The sequence below is a fragment of the Littorina saxatilis genome, linkage group LG15, assembly GCF_037325665.1.
Source record: "Littorina saxatilis isolate snail1 linkage group LG15, US_GU_Lsax_2.0, whole genome shotgun sequence".
Lineage (NCBI taxonomy): Eukaryota > Metazoa > Mollusca > Gastropoda > Littorinimorpha > Littorinidae > Littorina > Littorina saxatilis.
Window position 1 is genome coordinate 21,035,764 of NC_090259.1, and position 21,328 is coordinate 21,057,091.

Consider the following 21,328-nt stretch of genomic DNA (forward strand, 5'->3'; position numbering starts at 1 on the left):
GGATGTGTTATCGGTCACTGAACGGCGCGTTGTGTGGCTCTGAAAGCTACTTATTTGTATCACGAGTGTGGATGTGTTATTGGTCACTGAACGGCGCGTTATGTGGCTCTGAAAGCTACTTATTTGTATCACGAGTGTGGATGGGTTATCGGTCACTGAACGGCGCGTTATGTGGCTCTGAAAGCTACTTATTTGTATCACGAGTGTGGATGTGTTATCGGTCACTGAACGGCGCGTTATGTGGCTCTGAAAGCTACTTATTTGTATCACGAGTGTGGATGGGTTATCGGTCACTGAACGGCGCGTTATGTGGCTCTGAAAGCTACTTATTTGTATCACGAGTGTGGATGGGTTATCGGTCACTGAACGGCGCGTTGTGTGGCTCTGAAAGCTACTTATTTGTATCACGAGTGTGGATGGGTTATCGGTCACTGAACGGCGCGTTATGTGGCTCTGAAAGCTACTTATTTGTATCACGAGTGTGGATGGGTTATCGGTCACTGAACGGCGCGTTATGTGGCTCTGAAAGCTACTTATTTGTATCACGAGTGTGGATGGGTTATCGGTCACTGAACGGCGCGTTATGTGGCTCTGAAAGCTACTTATTTGTATCACGAGTGTGGATGGGTTATCGGTCACTGAACGGCGCGTTATGTGGCTCTGAAAGCTACTTATTTGTATCACGAGTGTGGATGGGTTATCGGTCACTGAACGGCGCGTTATGTGGCTCTGAAAGCTACTTATTTGTATCACGAGTGTGGATGGGTTATCGGTCACTGAACGGCGCGTTGTGTGGCTCTGAAAGCTACTTATTTGTATCACGAGTGTGGATGGGTTATCGGTCACTGAACGGCGCGTTGTGTGGCTCTGAAAGCTACTTATTTGTATCACGAGTGTGGATGGGTTATCGGTCACTGAACGGCGCGTTATGTGGCTCTTCTTCTTCTTCTTCTTCTGCGTTCGTGGGCTGAAACTCCCACGTACACTCGTGTTTTTGCACGAGTGGAATTTTACGTGTATGACCGTTTTTACCCCGCCATTAAGGCAGCCATACGCCGTTTTCGGAGGAAGCATGCTGGGTATTTTTGGTGTGAGTTTAGAGGGAGCGGTCAGCGACCATAAACTCTATTTAAACGAGACAGATATGCAGCAAAAGGAGGGGGGGAGGAGGTGTCAGTAGAGGTAATGCAGGAGGAAGTGATAGCAGAGTCCCGGGGGAACGAATGCGGGGAATGAAGAGGGTTGGAGGGCAGGGGGGAGGTGATGAGTGAAGGAGAGCAGTCTGGAATGAAACAATGGTAACAGATAAGGGAGTCCGAGAGAGAGCGAGAGAGAGCGAGGACCGAAGTCATTAGTAGCAGCGCAGCGGCCAGCAAGCAAGTTCAGCGATTTTCAGTTCTGCAAACTATGGAGTTCAATTTTTCTTCTTGGGCAAAAAATCTGCCCCAACCTGTAATTGAGGTTCTGGAAAAAGAGGAGTTCACAAGCCTCAGTGCCTTGAAATATGCAGGAGAAAAGGACCTGGAAAGCCTTAAGTTAAAACGAGGCCACATAGTGGAATTAAAAGCGGCAGTGGCAGACCTGCAACAGAAGTACGGGGGAGGGCCGTTGCGTGCTGCCGACCAAGTGGCACCGCTCCAGGGTCTTCTTGGCAACATGGCCATACAGTCTGCTTCACCAGGTGAGACTTATTTACGAATTGTTGACTTCGTACCGGCTTCTATGGCGGTGGAGGAAGAGGTGACACTCGGGGGAGGTGTCACGCTCAAGCTGGCCAACAAATCAAAGTTGGAGAAAGTATCCCCCTGCCACTGGATCGTGGCAAATGCTAAAATAATGGCAAAACTCATGAACACCGCCGTGGACTTCGACCACGAAGCTTACCTCTGTTATACAGAGATGGTGGGCGAGCTCGGCGCAAGATTTTCCTGGCAGTCGGTGCTCCTTTACGATGACGAGTACAGGAAGCGCCAGTCTACCAGCGGGTTTGCTTGGGGAACCCCCAACCCCCACCTGTCCACAGTGATTCTCCGTGAGCGTGCCCAACAAGTTCCTGGCAACAAAAGCGGCAAGGCCATGACGGGAAGCGGCGGTATTCGACGACCTGTGGGACCCAGTGGGAAGGAGGTGTGCCTGCAGTACACAAACAAAGGCACATGCCTCTACGGGTCCCGCTGCAGGTTCGAACACGTGTGTGACACGTGTGGAAAGGAGCACCCCGGCAAAGACCACCAGGCGACAGCAAACACCAGTGCCTAGGATACAGCGCAGCGAACTGACAACACAACGGTAGGCCCCACCTATTCCAGCCCGTTCCCTCAATTAGATCCTCATGACTGTGCGTTTTTGGGAAATCATGCATCTATTAGTGCAAAATCTCAAATGTGGCACTCAGTGCTAGAGGGCGATTGTGACAGAGAATTTTTGTTAGACGGTATACAGCACGGTTTTCGGGTAACAGAAAAACATAAAACATGTGTGTTAGCAGCAGAACAAAGCAATCATAAATCAGCGTACGATCATCGCGACGTGGTAGAACAAGAACTGTTAGATCAAATAGCAAAAGGAAATTATATAGTGGCAAGTAAGAAGCCAACGGTCGTAAGCGCACTAGCCGCGATCCCCAAAGAAGATGGTAGCGTTAGGCTAATTCATGATGCCAGCAAACCAACAGGTAGGGCAATGAACGATTACTCCATCCCTGAGTCAGTGAAGTTTCAAACAGTCTCTGATGCGTGCGCCTTAGCGAAGACAGATTATTGGTGTGCTAAAGTCGACTTGCAGTCCGCATATCGCTCAGTGTGCATCAGTCCGGATGATTATTGTGTAACGGGACTCAAGTGGCATTTCAAAGGAAAAAATAGACCGACTTATTTGTTTGACAGTCGACTTCCATTTGGTAGCAATGTAGGACCGTCACATTTTCATAGACTTTCACAGTCAATTCGCAGGTGCATGGCCAGGAGAGGCATGCCTGGTGTGTTAGCATACATAGATGATTTTCTTTTAGTAGCAGCAACAAAAGAGGAGTGCAACGACATGTTATTTTCTTTGATTAGATTATTGAGGGAACTAGGCTTCAACATTAGCTGGAAGAAGGTGGTGGGGCCCACCCAACGTATCACATTTCTTGGAGTCGACATCGACACGCGAAACAACACTCTGTCACTTGGAAGTGACAAACTGCAGCAACTGCGGCGGCGACTACTGCAATTTCGAGGAAAGAAGCGCGCGACAAAAACTCAGCTTCAAAGCATCGCGGGTTCTCTTAATTGGGCCTGTCAAGCTGTCAGAGGAGGAAAATTCTTTCTGCGGCGGATACTGGACACAATAAAACCCCTTCAGCAGCAGCGGCACAAAGCAAAGCTTTCTAGCGAATTCCAAAAAGATGTGCAATGGTGGCTTTCTTTTATGCATGTATTTAATGGAACAGTGTATTATTTCCACAATGCAAAACAGCATGTCCATGTGGACGCATGTAATATTGCAGCAGGTGCCTTTTGGCAGGGCGACTGGCAGTACACCTATTTTAAAAAAGACATGCCGGCAGCGAACAATTTACACATAAACTTTAAAGAAGTATGTGCTGTGTTACAAGCTGTGACACGATGGGCACCGATGTGGTGCGGACAAGAAGTGATTGTGCATACTGATAGCACTGTGACAAAATCAATTATCAATAAAGGCAGATCTACTAATAAGTATGTCAACAGCTTACTTCGGAAAATGGCATGGGAATGTGCTAAAGTAAACTGTAGCATTGCGGCGGTGCATGTGGCCGGTTGTGTAAACATTATGGCTGACACTATTTCACGTCTTCACGAGCCTAGGCGGCGCGAAGAGTTAGTGCGGCTGTTGACTTTCTGGCACCGGGGGAGACCCCCCAACGTGAACCTGTGTGATCATATGTCTGACCAAGCCCTTGTGTTCCTTCTTTCCAGATGAAGGATGCGAATAATGTTTATGTAAACATTGTAAACAAGACATTGTGTTCTTGGGCGGCGTGTTTGGTGTGTTTTTTCTTTGTGGAGTTCTCCAAAAAAATCGAACTTGTTCCAGGACAACGGGAATCTTGATCCCGATAAGCAGCTTACACGAGATCGCGTGGTGATTTTGGAGACGGACAGTGTGTCAATAACTTTTCAATGGAGTAAGACAATTCAGCGTAAAGAACGCTCCGTGGAAACAAAAAGGGCTTCCTGCAATCCCTTCACATCCTTTATGCCCAGTGTCCGCAGTGACTGATATGTTTCATGTTTTTGGGACCGATGGGCCCCAAGGCGCAGGTTTTTTCCGATCAAAGGATCTGATTTCAATAAGAAACTGCGTGTAACTGCTGCTGTTGCTGGAGGGGATTTCTCTAGTCACAGTTTCTGGCGGGGCGGCGCCGCGGGGGCGTTGAGTTGTGGCGTGCCGGGTGAAATCGTCAAGGTGATGGGGGACTGGAAAAGCACTGCTTACTTAGGTTACTTAGATCAGCTGCCGCCCAAGGTGATTGACTCGTATAGATTGCATATAGTCCGCAAAACACCTTCAACTATTACAACATAACAATCCTAACAAAATATTACCACTTCTTGAATTGGGCGGAATAACGAGTGTTAATTACTTCCTATTTGGGATTTATCTCTGTACAATGTTATCTTTCATGGTCATTGTCAGATGGTATTTTTCTCTGAAGTAAACTGCCCTCGTTACTTGGCCCAAATCAAATAAACCTTTTGGCTACGTATGTTGGTACGGAAGCGCGAGTCTGTGTGTGTGTGTGTGTGTGTGTGTGCAGTGCGTGCGTGCGTGTAGGTGTGTGTGTGTGTCTGCGCGCGCGCGTGTGACGGTGTCTGTATGCGTGTGTGTATTAGCCAGGGACAGTTGCCTAGTGTTCTACAATTGCAGCTAGGGGGGGGGGGGGGGAGCATTAGTGAGTAGTTTAAGTGTGAGTTTAGAGGGAGCGGTCAGCGACCATAAACTCTATTTAAACGAGACAGATATGCAGCAAAAGGAGGGGGGGGAGGAGGTGTCAGTAGAGGTAATGCAGGAGGAAGTGATAGCAGAGTCCCGGGGGAACGAATGCGGGGAATGAAGAGGGTTGGAGGGCAGGGGGGAGGTGATGAGTGAAGGAGAGCAGTCTGGAATGAAACAATGGTAACAGATAAGGGAGTCCGAGAGAGAGCGAGAGAGAGCGAGGACCGAAGTCATTAGTAGCAGCGCAGCGGCCAGCAAGCAAGTTCAGCGATTTTCAGTTCTGCAAACCCCCCATCCACCCCCTGGCATCCACCTATTAGTTTTGTTGACGGTTCGCTGCGTGCATTGTGTACCCCCCTTTTGGAGATGATTGCATTTGCATCATTTGAATCAATTTCCTGCATAGTATAACTATAATCAAAATGAGGGCTATATGTATGTGTTAATTAGTAATTGATGTTTTGTTGAATTCATTGTCATTTTGTTTTATGAATTGATATGTATGTAAACATTTGTTTCTTTTGTGTGTGTGTGTGTGGGGATTTATCTCTGTACAATGTTATCTTTCATGGTCATTGTCAGATGGTATTTTTCTCTGAAGTAAACTGCCCTCGTTACTTGGCCCAAATCAAATAAACCTTTTGGCTACGTATGTTGGTACGGAAGCGCGAGTCTGTGTGTGTGTGTGTGTGCAGTGCGTGCGTGCGTGTAGGTGTGTGTGTGTCTGCGCGCGCGCGTGTGACGGTGTCTGTATGCGTGTGTGTATTAGCCAGGGACAGTTGCCTAGTGTTCTACAATTGCAGCTAGGGGGGGGGGGGGAGCATTAGTGAGTAGTTTAATGTTTCTATAACCCACCGAACTCTGACATGGATTACAGGATCTTTTCCGTGCGCACTTGGTCTTGTGCTTGCGTGTACACACGAAGGGGGATAAGCCACTAGCAGGTCTGCACATAAGTTGACCTGGGAGATCGGAAAAATCTCCACACTTAACCCACCAGGCGGCCGCGGCCGGGATTCGAACCCTCGACCTTCCGATTAAGAGGCCGACGTCTTACCACCCCGCCACAGCGCCCGTCGTTATGTGGCTCTGAAAGCTACTTATTTGTATCACGAGTGTGGATGGGTTATCGGTCACTGAACGGCGCGTTATGTGGCTCTGAAAGCTACTTATTTGTATCACCTGTGTGGACCTCTCTTGAATTATTATTCTAGTTAGCCTACTCCCCTCCCCCAAACACACACACACACACACACACACATACACACACACACACACACACACATACACACACACACACAAACACACACACACACACACACACACACCCATACACACCACACACACACACACATATATCTTTTAAAGGGGTCATGTGACCACCTTTCGGCTCCCCCACAATCCGAATCGACCGGACAAGTAAGATACGCCAGATACCAATTAAAACATCTTTAAACAATCAAAATAGGCACAATTTGTAAAGTTTTACATTCGTGTAATGAAGTAACACGAAAATGCATGCTTTAGTTCGGGTGCGAAAATTGTCGCAATAGTTTTGTTGCACAGTCTATATTACCCCCGTCGTTAGTTCCAACTGTGCTACACTTGAACACGTAACAGGAAAAGAATCAGCTCGTACGCTCGCCTGTCTGAGCATTATGAAAAGTGTCGCACGACCTTAAGGCTTCGGCACGCGCCTTTATGCAAATTTACAGACTGCAGATAAGGCCACGTCACATTTAACGGGCCATTGGTTGGTCATTTATTATGATGGCGCGTGCAGCCTCGTTTGGGCGCCGCACGTGCGTATGATTTCACGTGTTATCGAGTCATTGACTTGCGTCATTTTTTTCGGCCACTTTGCCGTTCGTGTCCAGAAAGAAGAAATAGTTTGGAGTGGAGGGCTGTACTGTAAGAATCGGCGTTAATGTCAAGTGGGGACACATTTTGAATTCTAAGTTGTTCACAGGACGTGGAAGATTTTGTCTTGCGCTCTATTGTTTTTTCATTTCTTTTTATGTCCGGAAATAATAATTGTTCGGGCGAAGGGATGTATAAGGAAAATGATATGGTGTGTCAAGTTGGGGCATGTTTTCAGTTCGAGGTTGTTGGGGTTTGTCAAAACGCTGTTGTTGTGTGTTTTTGTCTTCTTCTTTCTTTCTTTGTTGCGTGGTTGTCTAGACACACACACACACACACACACACACACACACACACACACACACACACACACACACACACACACACACACACACACACACACCAACACACACACACACACATGCACCAATGTAGTGACTTTTCCTCTGATCACAATACGCATTAACTTTGTGCGAGTGTCTTATGTGCACTTATTACAATTGAAAAAATCCCCTCAAATATTGGCGCTCCAAGTCTTCTTCTTCTTCTTCTTTTTCCCTTAAGCTAGCTACTAGCTAGCTGCCCTTTTCCCACCTCATGTATCACCAACCCCTTCCCATTTTCTGCTTGTTTGTGTATCTGTTTTGTCTTTTGTTTTGTTTTACGTTTCCTGAAATGAGCTAATGTACTTATTCCACCATCATGCTAACCTTTGTTTTGTAATTACTATGATTGCTTAAAATAAGCATTATATGCTTGAGTATGTAATCATCCATGCATTGTTCTTGTCATGATTAAAATTGAATAAAGTTTTGTTTAAACCACATGCACCAACACACACACACTCCTAGGGAGGCCCACAGAGAAAATCCAAAATGGCGGCCACAGCCGTGAATTTCTTTTACTTTTCTCTGAAGATTTAAAAGGCTAAATAAATATTTCGAAAACGTCAAACAACTTGCAAGGGTTTCTCCAGGTGTTGTTCTTTTGAATGAGGGTTGGTATGTGAACGTCCTGTTTTTGTTTCATGAGTAAAACAAGTCCCGAACTTGCCCCAAAACGCTATCTTCCGCTTCGGACTTAGCCGCATACGCGGTGTACAGGAAAAAAGCTATTTGACGTCGCGTCGCGGCAAGCGGAACACTCGAAATCGTCACACAAGTTCCAAGAGCGCGCGAAGGAAAACTATTTAAAGTACAATACTAAAATTTAGTGTGGCATAAGATCAACCCTTTGTTATGATGTATGTGGAAGAGCGACTTATCAACATTTTAGTAACGTCTTGAAAAAGGGTGGGTTCTGAACACAGTGTTTTATTTTTTAAACAGATGTTTCTGGAAATCGCTCTTTTCTGTCAATAATTTCAAAAGGCCAATCTACCAGGACGATGTCTTATCTAATCAATATATGCATTACTTTAACCGGGCCAATCAATTGAAATGAAGCAATGTTTCAACTTTTGCGCCGTCCAAGGCCGAATCGCCAATGTTCTGAGATCTCGCAAGGAAAAAGTATTAGACGCAGTTTAAAGGCACAGTAAGCCTCCTGTAAACCATCACAGATACGGTCAGGCTTTTACACACAGTACAAACACCCTTTCATTTAAACACTCACCGATTGAGAACATCCTAGGTGCCCTCCGTAAAGAGCGAACAATTTTCAAAGAATTTATTTTTGCGTGGTTTATCTTACCCCTGAGCCATCGTGAACCCGTGTGATCCAGTTTCCCTTTTTCACAATGTAGTCGTCAGTTAGTCATTTGAATGCGACTCGATGTGAGCTTATTTACAATAGCACGTTTTTATGCACGAAACAAACGGCTGTGGTTCACAAGAACTCTGGCGATGGCTTTTGACTGTTGAGAGGAACGGCGATATGCACTGATAAACCGTCGTCTGCTACGACCCTTGCGTGACCCTGCTTCCGGGCTTTTCTTTTTTCAAACTTTCACAACTTCGAATTGTACTGATCTTGTCTTGATGAAAAAAGAATTATTTTATGATTAAATAATGTTTGTGTAACAAGCTGTCAATTTATTATTTAGATTTTAAAAGTTAGGTCTAGTGCAAAAACGCACCACGGTCCAAAAACATTTTGATAATCATCGATTCACGGCTATCGCCAGTTTACATCGATAGAATGAGACCCGAAGGGAAGTAACTCATGTTTGACCTGAGTTCAGGATGGGTCCAAAAAGTGTTCGAGACAATCTGCAAAATTAATTCTTTAAAAATTGCTCGCTCTTTACGTAGGGCACCTAGGATGTTCCCGTTTGGTGAGCGTTCAAATGGAAGGGTGTTTGTACTGGGTGTAAAAGCCTGACAGTATCTGTGATGGTTTACGGGAGGCTTACTGTCCGGGCGTGAATTCCGGTATTCACAACAGCCGTCCAGCACCAAAACGAGGCGCCATTGTTGTTGAGGACCAAGTCCACGAAAATAAATTCTTTGAAAATTTCTCACGCTCGACAGAAAGCAGCCAGGATGTTCCCGTTCGGTGAGCGTTCAAATGGAAGTATGCTTGTACTATATGTAGACGCTCGGGGAGCTCTGTGATGGTTTACGGGAGGCTTACTGTGCCTTTAATGACATTTTGCATACCATCAGATCAATCCTTTGTAATTATGTATTCCGCAGAGCGACTCATAATTATTATTAACATGTTGTGAATATAGTTGATTCTGAACACAGTGTTTTTGTTTTGACACAGGCGTTTTTGGAAATCGCTCTTTTCTCTCATTAATGTTAACCCCTTCCCTGCCAGCGTGAAAAAGCGCATTTGTATTCCTGTGTGCCGGAGCAAAATTTGACTTTTGAGGGTGTGTTCACTAAAACGTGAATAATTCAGGCATTTGAAGAGATATCTCTTAGATATTTGGCATGTTTTTTTCTAACATCCCTGGCCCCAATTACAAGTGAAATTAGTTTCATTTGGCAGGACAGAAATTTTTAAGTAATTATTTATTCTTTTTTTTTTCCCCGTGATCAAGCATTTTCGGAACATAACAACACACTTGATCACAAAAATGCATGACAAAACACAACAAAAAACTGGTGTAACAAAGGGAAAAACATCAGGTACTCACAAAACTTCTTGGTAATCAACTTCACTGCTATAAGCATCCAAAGTTATAAGGGTTAGCTGTTCATGGTAAGGTAAGTCCGGAATCGCACGTCATACTCCACAGCTGAGACTCAGAAGCAACAAAGTCACAATCCACAGAGCAGGCAAAGTCCACACACTACTTCCAGTATATGAATTTTGTGTGATAATCCACAAAACACTGAGGAAAGCACAAGGCTGCTCTCAAGGTACTGGTCAGCATAAAGGTTTGTTTGGAAGACAAGGTGGTTGATGAGGTCGTCATCAAAAAACAGCTGCATCCAGTCTACTGGTTCAAAATTGTCAACATTGCACTGCATGCCTGGATTGCCTTGAAATTGGATGTCTTGGTTTGGCGCAGTTGCATCAGCATCTGTCCAATTTCTTATCTTATCTTCCTGACGTTGTCTTGGAATTTGTCGGGCACGGCCGCGGCCACGCCCCCTCGCATTACCTCTCCCTCGTTGTCCTCTTCCCACACTGCTTCCTCGACCCCTGCCGCGACCTCTGACCACAGGACATGAAGTTGATGGGCCAGGCATTGGTTCTGCTTCGGCATCACTGCCATCAGTCTCCGACTGATCACTGTCAGTGGCAGATACACTTGGTTCGTAGCTGATATCATTGTGACTGTCATCATCAATGCCTACCTCGGACAAAAGAGGGTGGTGCTGGTTGAAATCAGTTTCTTCCTCGTCTGATTCGCTGTCACTTCCATCTCTAAGGTCTTCATCATCACTGTCTTGGTCATTTAGGCACTCTTGAAGCACTTCAAGTGCTGAATAGCGCTTGAAAACAGACCTCGTGGTACCCCCACGCCGTCCACCATCCGACATCTTTGTTGACGACTTAACACAGATAACTCCCGAAGTTTCAAAATTCTCCCAAACATCAATATTTGCTATTCATAACGGTCAAAGGGAAGGAACCGTTGGTTCAAGATGTCTAACTGCTCTGCCAACAGTTTTTGCAGTTACCCCCCTTCTTGGGTGGATACAGGACTCTGATGCGTACACCTCGAACGACGTTCGTGGCGGGGCAGACAGGATGCCAAAAAACACCTCGAACGCCGTTCGTGGCAGGGCAGGGAAGGGGTTAAAAGGCTAATCTACAAGAAGAACATCATTTCTCATCAATACGGGCTATACTTTGACCGGGCCAATCGATTGAAGTGAAACGATTATCCAACGGCTGCGCCGCCGAAGGCTGAATCTAGTCATTTACAGAGTGGTACAACTATTTGCATGACGTCGCGGCAAGCTGAAACACTCCAAAGTATCGCTCCAGTTACAAAGACTCGCAAAGGAAAGATATGCTAACCAGATTCACACTCCCATATTCTCTCTCTCTTTCTCCCCCTCCCCCCCCCCCCCCCCCCCTCCTGTCTCTCTCTGCTCACAAATCAATAAAACCAACAACACAAACCCCAACCGCCGAGATATTGAAATCACCAATATGTTTACATACACCCTGCAGTTGCACTAAGCACGTACATCCTTGTCTTCAACCCCACCATCGTCAGCTGCCAATACCGTATCGTCAAATCCTCCTTGACAGGCGATGATTGATAACGATGTAGATGAAAGGAGTTATCGACGACCGCACGCAGACAAGCGGCTCACTTCAAAAAGCCACATCGGTAGACGAGGTTTTGCGCGATACGTATCTTCGAAGATGAAGGGGGTGACGGGAGGGGGGGGGGGGACGAGGGGTGAGGGGGGTGAGGGGGGGGTAAGGGGGGGGGGGGTGAGGTGTGAGAGTGAGGGGGAAGCGGGAGGAGGGAGTTAGGGCAAGGCTAGAAAGATTTACGTTCTGCATGCGCCTATTCAACAATTGAGTGGTTAGGTTAAAATGTATCACAGAAACATACAGATGTATCAATACTTGTAAACAACATTGCAATAATCGCTTCTTTTGTTCTTGTTTTCGGCTGTGTCGTCTGCTCCGTGTATGACTTTTCTTCTTTTTCCAACTGAAGAGTCCAGCCATGGGACGCTACTCTTTCGAATTATTGCAACAGTTGTCTTCCCTCCCATTACGTTAACGAAAGTGAAACTAAACGCACGGGCCAAGACGCCGTTGTCGGTTTCGTTATGGTAAGCAGAATGCGTAATGATACATAGATTTTCCTTAAGGTAGTTCACTGGACCCGTTAAATATAATTTGGTTTCTCCCAAAAGTTGGTTATTTTTTAAGTTCGATCTGTCTGCTATGCATTCAGCATAAAAAAAATATAGGGTAGTGGGTTCGTTTCGGAGCTATGAGTCTCGGAAGACAGTGCCCGTTTTGAATTTTGGACCGAAAAATCGAAAAATGGGTATGTTTTGAAAACGGCCAATTACACAAACATCTGCATAGGAATAGTCATTTAAAAAATATCACCCAAAGCAGCAATGGGCAGGTAACGAAGTGCACTGGTAAACGAAAATGTTAAGCATACTCAAACTTTGTGACGTCACGTCTTTTGCCAGAGTTTATTTTAAATTTGTTCCTCATGTTGAGGTATTTTATTGCTGGTAGCCTGGAAATAAATTACGATTTGATGAGATGGGTTGTAAACGCAAGAGCGATCAAAACGGCATTAAAAAAAACACAAAAAAAGACAGGTTGGTAGTGTTTTTAGGGGGGGTTCACTCCCTTGATTAACCCCACCCTTTGCACTATTACTGTCCAGTGTGCCTCAGAAAAATATGTGTCACGATAATGTAAAGGGCTGTTGTCCGATCATTTGTCTCAGATATATGAGCCAACTAAATTATGTTTTTAAAAACCACTGTTACATATGACCTCTGTTGAAAGTCAAAGGTCACCGCAACTTTGAAAGGCCACAAGTCCGATTCAAATGTAATAAAAACGCCAATCAAAAGGTGGAGGTCACTTGTTTGATACAAGTGTAATAATAAAAATTAATAATCAAGGCTTGGTTTATAATTTTGCTTAATAGTGCGTACTGTTATTTGTTACGGTTTGAAGGCTGGGACTTTTTGAGGGTGGAATTAAAGCAATTTTTCGCCTTATGGGCCCCTTATGCCTCGAAGGACTTCAATTATTGTATTATCTGCTGCCAGCGTACAGTAGAAAGAGGGCTGCATACACAAGACACTTGTTCTTAATACTACTGGCTGTTATTCTAGTTCAAACACCGGTTTTAACATGTGGTATTCTGATGCAATCACGCTGTGAGCATCACGGGTTGGGAGACACTCTCTTACCTGCTACCGGAGCTTCAATGTTAGCTTTGGTGATTATTACGATGTCACTGGCCGCTTTGTACCGATTTCATTAGATGCCCACGTGTTTTTGACCTCGTGGTTGGTAGGCGTGTCGCGTTGTTTTTATTTCTGGCGGTGTCGTCATTTTCTGACGTCATTTGTTCTGGGCCGCGTCACCACACTTCCGCTGCCTGAAAAATGTGACGTTTGTTCTATTTACGTCATTCGAATGTTCGACGTGTTCTTCTTCTTCTTCTTCTTCTTCTTCTTCTGCGTTCCCTGTTCGATGTGTTCGAATTCCCAGCCTGCCAGAAAAAAATGGCGACACAACTCAGTGGCTTTCCTTTGTGTATGAAGAGTAATATCCCTGTCTCCATTTGACCTGCCTTAAGTTAACCACTACTACTACCACTAAAACTGTACACTTAAAGGCACAGTACGCCTCCCGTAAACCATCACAGATACTGTCAGGCTTTTACACACAGTACAAACACCCTTCCATTTGAACGCTCACCAAACGGGAACATCCTAGGTGCCCTACGTAAAGAGCGAGCAATTTTCAAAGAATTTATTTTTGCGTGGTTTATCTTACCCCTGAGCCATCGTGAACCCGTGTGATCCAGTTTCCCTTTTTCACAATGCAGTCGTCAGTTTGTAATTTGAATGGGGCTCGCTGTGAGCTTATCTGCAATAGCACGTTATGTACCTCTGACTTTTCACGAAAAAAACGAATGTGATTCATAAGAACTCTAGCGATGGCTTTTGACTGCCTATAAACCGACGTCTGCTATGAAAATCACGACCTTGCGTGACCCTGCTTTCGGGCTTTTCAAACTTTCAAAACTTCGAATTGTACTGATCTTGTCTTGATGAAAAAAGAATTCTTTTATTATTTAAGAATGTTTGTGTAACAAACTGAGCACAAACTGAGAATTTATTATTTAGATTTTAAAAGTTAGATCTGGCGCCAAAACGCACCACGGTCCGAATCATTCTGATAATCATCGCTCCACGGCTATCGCCAGTTGAAGGGAAGTAACTCATGTTTGACCTGAGTTCAGGATGGGTCCAAAAAGTGTTCGAGACAATCTGCAAAATTAATTCTTTAAAAATTGCTCGCTCTTTACGTAGGGCACCTAGGATGTTCCCGTTTGGTGAGCGTTCAAATGGAAGCGTGTTTGTACTGTGTGTAAAAGCCTGACAGTATCTGTGATGGTTTACGGGAGGCTTACTGCCCGGGCGTGATTTCCGGTATTCATAACAGCCGTCCAGCACCAAAACGAGGCGCCATTGTTCTTCAGGGCCAAGTCCACGAAAATAAATTCTTTGAAAATTTCTCACGCTCGACAGAAAGCAGCCAGGATGTTCCCGTTCTTTGAGCGTTCAAATGGAAGTATGCTTGTACTATATGTAGACGCTCGGGGAGCTCTGTGATGGTTTACGGGAGGCTTACTGTGCCTTTAATCTCTCTAATATTTCAACAAGTCGCGTAAGGCGAAATTACTACATTTAGTCAAGCTGTCGAACTCACGGGATGAAACTGAACGCACTGTATTTTTTCACCAAGACAGTACAGCTTCGTCAATCCCCGTGTGAAGAAAATCGCTCACCTCCCACGTGCAAAACGTAGTGATATTGACACGCCAGATTAGCGCGGTAGCGTATTGTGCTAAGCAGGAAAGCGCGCTTTTCTGTATTCTTGTTAACTTTCTGAGCTTGTTTTGAATACAACCTATCATACCTATATGTTTTTGGAATCAGGAAATGGTAAAGAATAAGATGAAATCATTTTTGGATCGATTTCTTAAATTTTAATCGTAAGACTAATTAATCTATTTTCGTTAATTGTGATCACATTTTAAGAGTAAACATAACATATGTAATATATTTTTAGATTCAGAATGTGATGAAGAATACGATGCAATCAATTTTAAATCTGTTTGCGAAAAATCGATTTTAATGACAACTTTAATGAGCAAACTCATTGCTTAATTTTTAAGCCTCCAAGCTGAAATGCAATACCAAAGTCCGGGCTTCGTCGAAGATTACTTGACCAAAATTTCAACTAATTTGTTTGAAAAAATGAGAGCGTGACAGTGCCGCCTCAACTTTCACGAAAAGCCGGATATGACGTCATCAAAGACATTTATCAAAAAAATGAAAAAACATCTGGAGATACCATACTCAGGATCTCTTATGTAAAGTTTCATGAAGATCGGTCCAGTAGTTTTCTCTGAATCGCTCTACACACACACACACACACACACACACACACACACACACACACACATACACCACGACCCTCGTCTCGATTCCCCCCTCTACGTTAAAACATTTAGTCAAAACTTGACTAAATATGACAGGACTGGGTGGCCGAGTTGTAACGCACTTGCGCTCGGAAGCGAGAGGTTGCGAGTTCGACCCTGGGTCAGGGCGTTAGCAATTTTCTCCCCCCTTTCCTAACCTAGGTGGTGGGTTCAAGTGCTAGTCTTTCGGATGAGACGAAAAACCGAGGTCCCTTCGTGTACACTACATTGGGGTGTGCACGTTAAAGATCCCACGATTGACAAAAGGGTCTTTCCTGGCAAAATTGTATAGGCATAGATAAAAAAAAATTTCCACAAAAATACCCGTGTGACTTGGAATAATAGGCCGTGAAAAGTAGGATATGCGCCGAAATGGCTGCGATCTGCTGGTCGATGTAAATGCGTGATGTATTGTGTAAAAAATTCCATCTCACACGGCATAAATAGATCCCTGCGCCTTGAGTCCGAGTCTGGAGATACGCGCGCGATATAAGACTTCATATTTAACATAACGACGGTACAGTTGCACCCCCCCTTTTAAGACCTCAAAACAGCTGAGAAAATCAGGACTTTTGAAAAAGAATGAAGCTTGATAAAAAAAAAAACCGAAAGAAATGAATTAGTACGATTATCTATAGACTTTTAATCTTTCATGTATACAGCTGTCATATTTTCAATGTAATTACGTTTTCCTGAGTTGTATACGCTATGTACGATTATCTATAGACTTTTAATCTTTCATGTATACAGCTGTCATATTTTCAATGTAATTACGTTTTCCTGAGTTGTATACGCTATGTCCTGGTGCGTATTTTTATTAAGCTGCAACAGAGCGAATGACTGCAGCTCATTCCAAGCGATTGTTATCTTACAATAGTCAGATATTACATACTTTGTCGGTACTTATTTACATTTTCTATTTACATATCTAAAATTGAGTGACAGTCAGAAGATGTCATGTTAACATAACCTGCGTACTGCGATACATAAATCTTTCTCACTCCCAGTTGTCAGTTATCAAAAATTATCAAACAATTGCAGTGTTTGGTAGGACGGTTAAAACTGTCTAATTGTGAAGGCAGGCAGGCTCTGTGATGCAGAAGTCGAGAAGTAACGTTAAAAAGTCTTCCTGGCTCAAAGCCGTCTCAAACCGCCGAAAATGCTAAGGCATGGCGCTCACCTATGTAACTTCAACAGGACAGACTACGCACTGCAGATTTTCCCAGCCCGCTACACGTTGCGTGAAAGGAAAACAGGCCCAGTACTCGTCATAATCCCTATCGCAGCATCAATAGTATGCAGTGCGTCGTCTGTGCCGCTGAAACTGCGCAGGTATATTCTGCCCTAAGCAGTTTGCTTTGCGGTTTGGAATGATAACACCACATACCAGGAATACCTTAAAATAATCGTTTGAACGTTCGCTTATTCAAATCTGAAATGCTGCGTTCGGTGCTCTTTGAAGACGGTAAATCCTGTCTGTGTTTACACTTCTTCCTACTTTTTTTCCCCCTATAAGAGCAGTAGATTACGGATTTGATTTTTTTTTAAGTCTGCCTGGACAAACACATCAGCATTGGATACAATACAAGAATGAACAGGCGAGTCACCTACAAGCAGATGGATTTGCGTAACAAAAGCGTTCACCCAATAGACGATTTCCGGAAAAAAAACAGGGGAGGTAAGAAGTACCGGAAAATCAGAGTTGCGCCGCTTTTAACTTGGGCAAACATGGCGGCTTCACGTTCACTGGCAGAGCTACAAACGTTTTTGATTCAAAGAGGAGTTATTGGGTCCGGAAGAAAAAAACATGATTTAGTAGAATTGTGCCAATTTGCTAAAGAAGTGTCTTTGGAAGTGGACCCAGATGGGTTGATGGAAGACAGATGGGAAGTGATCGAAGCGAAACTGACTGACAGTTTATGCTTCAAAGGATTTCATCCCCCAGTGCGTCTTGATAGGCCAGATGGATATGGAGGGGTAGCTGTTTACGTGAAAAACGATTTTATTTGCAAACCAAGGCCTGATTTGTTAATTCCAGGTCTTGAAGTCTGGGTAGAAACTAAATTATTGCAAGAAACTCTGCTGGTTGGTTCATTTTACCGACCACCAGACTCTCGGATTGATCATTGGCACTTGGTTGACGAGTCTGTAAAGCAAGTAATGAGAACACCACATAAATTTCTAATTTTTGGAGACTTTAACGAAGATTTTTTGAATAATCCATCTCCCCACTTTCTTAATTTAATACAAAACAAGAAGAGCAAACGCTCGATCGAGTCACTTTCGCAGTTCTGAATATTATATGAGGCATCAGATGGACAGGAAGAAATTGCTATTCACAACACAATGAGTCACGTTCACATAAAATTTGAGCCCGGTCACTTTTATAGTTTCCGAGAAAAGCCCAACGTTAAGTTGTGTGTTGCCGAACAGAAAAGGCTAGTTATCTCCCTTGTTTTTCTGATAACGTTCGTAAAAGGCTACAGATGTAAATACTTTGATGTAAAGAATAATCCTACAAAGTTTCAATCACATCCGATGAACTTTGTCAAAGATATAAAATGTCTAATTTTTCCTTTGACGCTGACCTGTGACCTTGAAAAAGGTCAAAGGTCAACGAAACCATCGTTAAAGTGTAGAGGTCATTGGAGGTCACGACTAAACAAAATATGAGCCCGATCGCTTTGATAGTTTCCGAGAAAAGTCCAACGTTAAGGTGGTGTCTACGGACGGCCGGCCGGACAGACTAACACTGACCGATTACATAGAGTCACTTTTTCTCAAGTGCCTCAAAAACAATCTGCACCAGCTCGTTACTGAACCCACACGTATTACAGACCTTCATTTTTCAATCAAATTGATTGAAATTTTGGCCAAGCAATCTTCGACGAAGGCCGAACTTCGGTATTGCATTTCAGCATGGAGGCTTAAAAATTAATTAATGACTTTGGTCATTAAAAATCTGAAAATTGTAATTAAAATTATTGTTTTATAAAACGATCCAAAATTACTTTTATTTTATTCTTCATCATGTTCTGATTCCAAAAACATATAAATATGTTATATTCGGATTAAAAACAAGCTCTGGAAATTAAAAATATAAAAATTATGATTAAAATTAAATTTCCGAAATCGTTTTAAAAACAATTTAATCTTATTCCTTGTCGGTTCCTGATTCCAAAAACATATAGATATGATATGTTTGGATTAAAAACACGCTCAGAAAGTTAAAACGAAGAGAGGTACGTAACAGTAAAGCGTGCTATATGCAGCACAGCGCAACATCTTGAACACGCGGCCAGTACTTCTTCTTCTTCTTCTTCAGCGTTCCAGACTTTTTCTGGTTACGTGTGAGCTCGTTTGCCCATTTGGGTTCCCCACACTATACTCTGAGAGCATAGTCAGCTCACTCCGCTTTCGTTGAGTAGGCATGCTGGGTATTTTCGTGTTTCCATAACCCACCGAACTCCGACATGGATTACAGGATCTTTTCCGTGCGCACTTGGTCTTGTGCTTGCGTATACACACGAAGGGGGTTAAGTCACAAGCAGGTCTGCACATAAGTTGACCTGGGAGATCGGAAAAATCTCCACTCTTAACCCACCAGGCGGCAGCGACCGGGATTCGAACTCACGACCTCCCGATTAGGAGGCCGACGTCTTACCACCACGCCACTGCGCCCGTCACGCGGCCAGTACAACTGGCCTTGACACGGAACGATTCAAGGGGGGCAATCTCAGTCATCTGAAAGAGGGAAAACCAAACGCAATCCGCCTTGTTCGATTTTATGAGCTTGGACGATAGAGAAAAATAAGAAAAGCAAAAGCTGGAGTCCAGTCTGGACGAAACTGCTATCAAGAACGCAGAATTGATTTTTTCTGAGGTTTATTTTTAGCCGTAAGCGCTATTTCTCATATCGAATTTCTCATAACTGCTGTTCACCGCAGTGAAACCAACAAAGGGGCCTCACTCTGGAAGAGTTTCCTGCTCCGATAAACATGGCGCTTACGGCTAAAAAAAACTCAGAAAAAATCAATTCTGCGTTCTTGATAGCAGTTTCGTCCAGACTGGACTCCAGCTTTTGCTTTTCTTATTTTTCTCTATCGTCCAAGCCCATAAAATCGAACAAGGCGGATTGCGTTTGGATTTCCCTCTTTCAGATGACTGAGATTGCCCCCCTTGAATCGTTCCGTGTCAAGGCCAGTTGTACTGGCCGCGTGTTCAAGATGCACAGCGCTACCGCGCTGAACAGGCTCGTTACTTTCACTGCCTTTTGCACTAGCGGCGGACTACGGTCATTGTGAAAAAATGCAGTGCGTTCAGTTTCATTCTGTGAGTTCAACAGCTTGACTAAATCTAGTAATTTCGCCATACGCGACTTGTTACATTTAGTCAAGTTTTGACTAAATGTTTTAAAGGCACAGTAAGCCTCCCGTAAACCATCATAGAGCTCCCCGAGCGTCTACATACAGTACAAGCATACTTCCATTTGAACGCTCACCGAACTTTCTGTCGAGCGTGAGAAATTTTCAAAGAATTTATTTTCGTGGACTTGGTCTTCTACAACAATGGCGCCTCGTTTTGGTGCTGGACGGCTGTTATGATAGGCTACCTGAAATCACGCCCGGACAGTAAGCCTCCCGTAAACCATCACAGATACTGTCAGGCTTTTACACACAGTACAAACACCCTTCCATTTGAACGCTCACCAAACGGGAACATATTAGGTGCCCTATGTAAAGAGCGAGCAATTTTTAAAGAATTAATTTTGCAGATTGTCTCGAACACTTTTTGGACCCATCCTGAACTCAGGTCAAACATGAGTTACTTCCCTTCGGGTCTCATTCTATCGATGTAAACTGGCGATAGCCGTGAATCGATGATTATCAAAATGTTTTTGGACCGCGGTGCGTTTTTGCGCTAGACCTAACTTTTAAAATCTAAATAATAAATTGACAGCTTGTTACACAAACATTCTTTAATCATAAAAGAATTCTTTTTTCATCAAGACAAGATCAGTACAATTCGAAGTTGTGAAAGTTTGAAAAAAGAAAAGCCCGGAAGCAGGGTCACGCAAGGGTCGTAGCAGACGACGGTTTATCATGCATATCGCCGTTCCTCTCAACAGTCAAAAGCCATCGCTAGAGTTCTTGTGAACCACAGCCGTTTGTTTCGTGCATAAAAACGTGCTATTGTAAATAAGCTCACATCAAGTCGCATTCAAATAACTAACTGACGACTACATTGTGAAAAAGGGAAACTGGATCACACGGGTTCACGATGGCTCAGGGATAAGATAAACCACGCAAAAATAAATTCTTTGAAAATTGTTCGCTCTTTACGGAGGGCACCTAGGATGTTCTCAATCGGTGAGTGTTTAAATGAAAGGGTGTTTGTACTGTGTGTAAAAGCCTGACCGGATCTGTGATGGTTTACCGGAGGCTTACTGTGTCTTTAACATAGAGGGGGGAATCGAGACGAGGGTGTGCATGTATGTGTGTGTGTGTGTGTGTGTGTGTGTGTGTGTGTGTGTGTGTGTGTGTGTAGAGCGATTCAGAGTAAACTACTGGACCGATCTTTATGAAATTTAACATGAGAGTTTCTGGGTATGATATCCCCAGATGTTTTTTTTATTTTTTGAATAAATGTCTTTGATGACGTCATATCCGGCTTTTTGTACAAGTTGAGGCGGCACTGTCACGCCCTCATTTTTTAATAAAATTAATGGAAATTTTGGCCAAGCAATCTTCGACGAAGGCCGAACTTCGGTATTGCATTTCAGCTTGGAGGCTTAAAAATTAATTTATGACTTTGGTCATTAAAAATCTGAAAATTGTAATTAAAATTATTTTTTATAAAACGATCCAAAATTACGTTCATCTTATT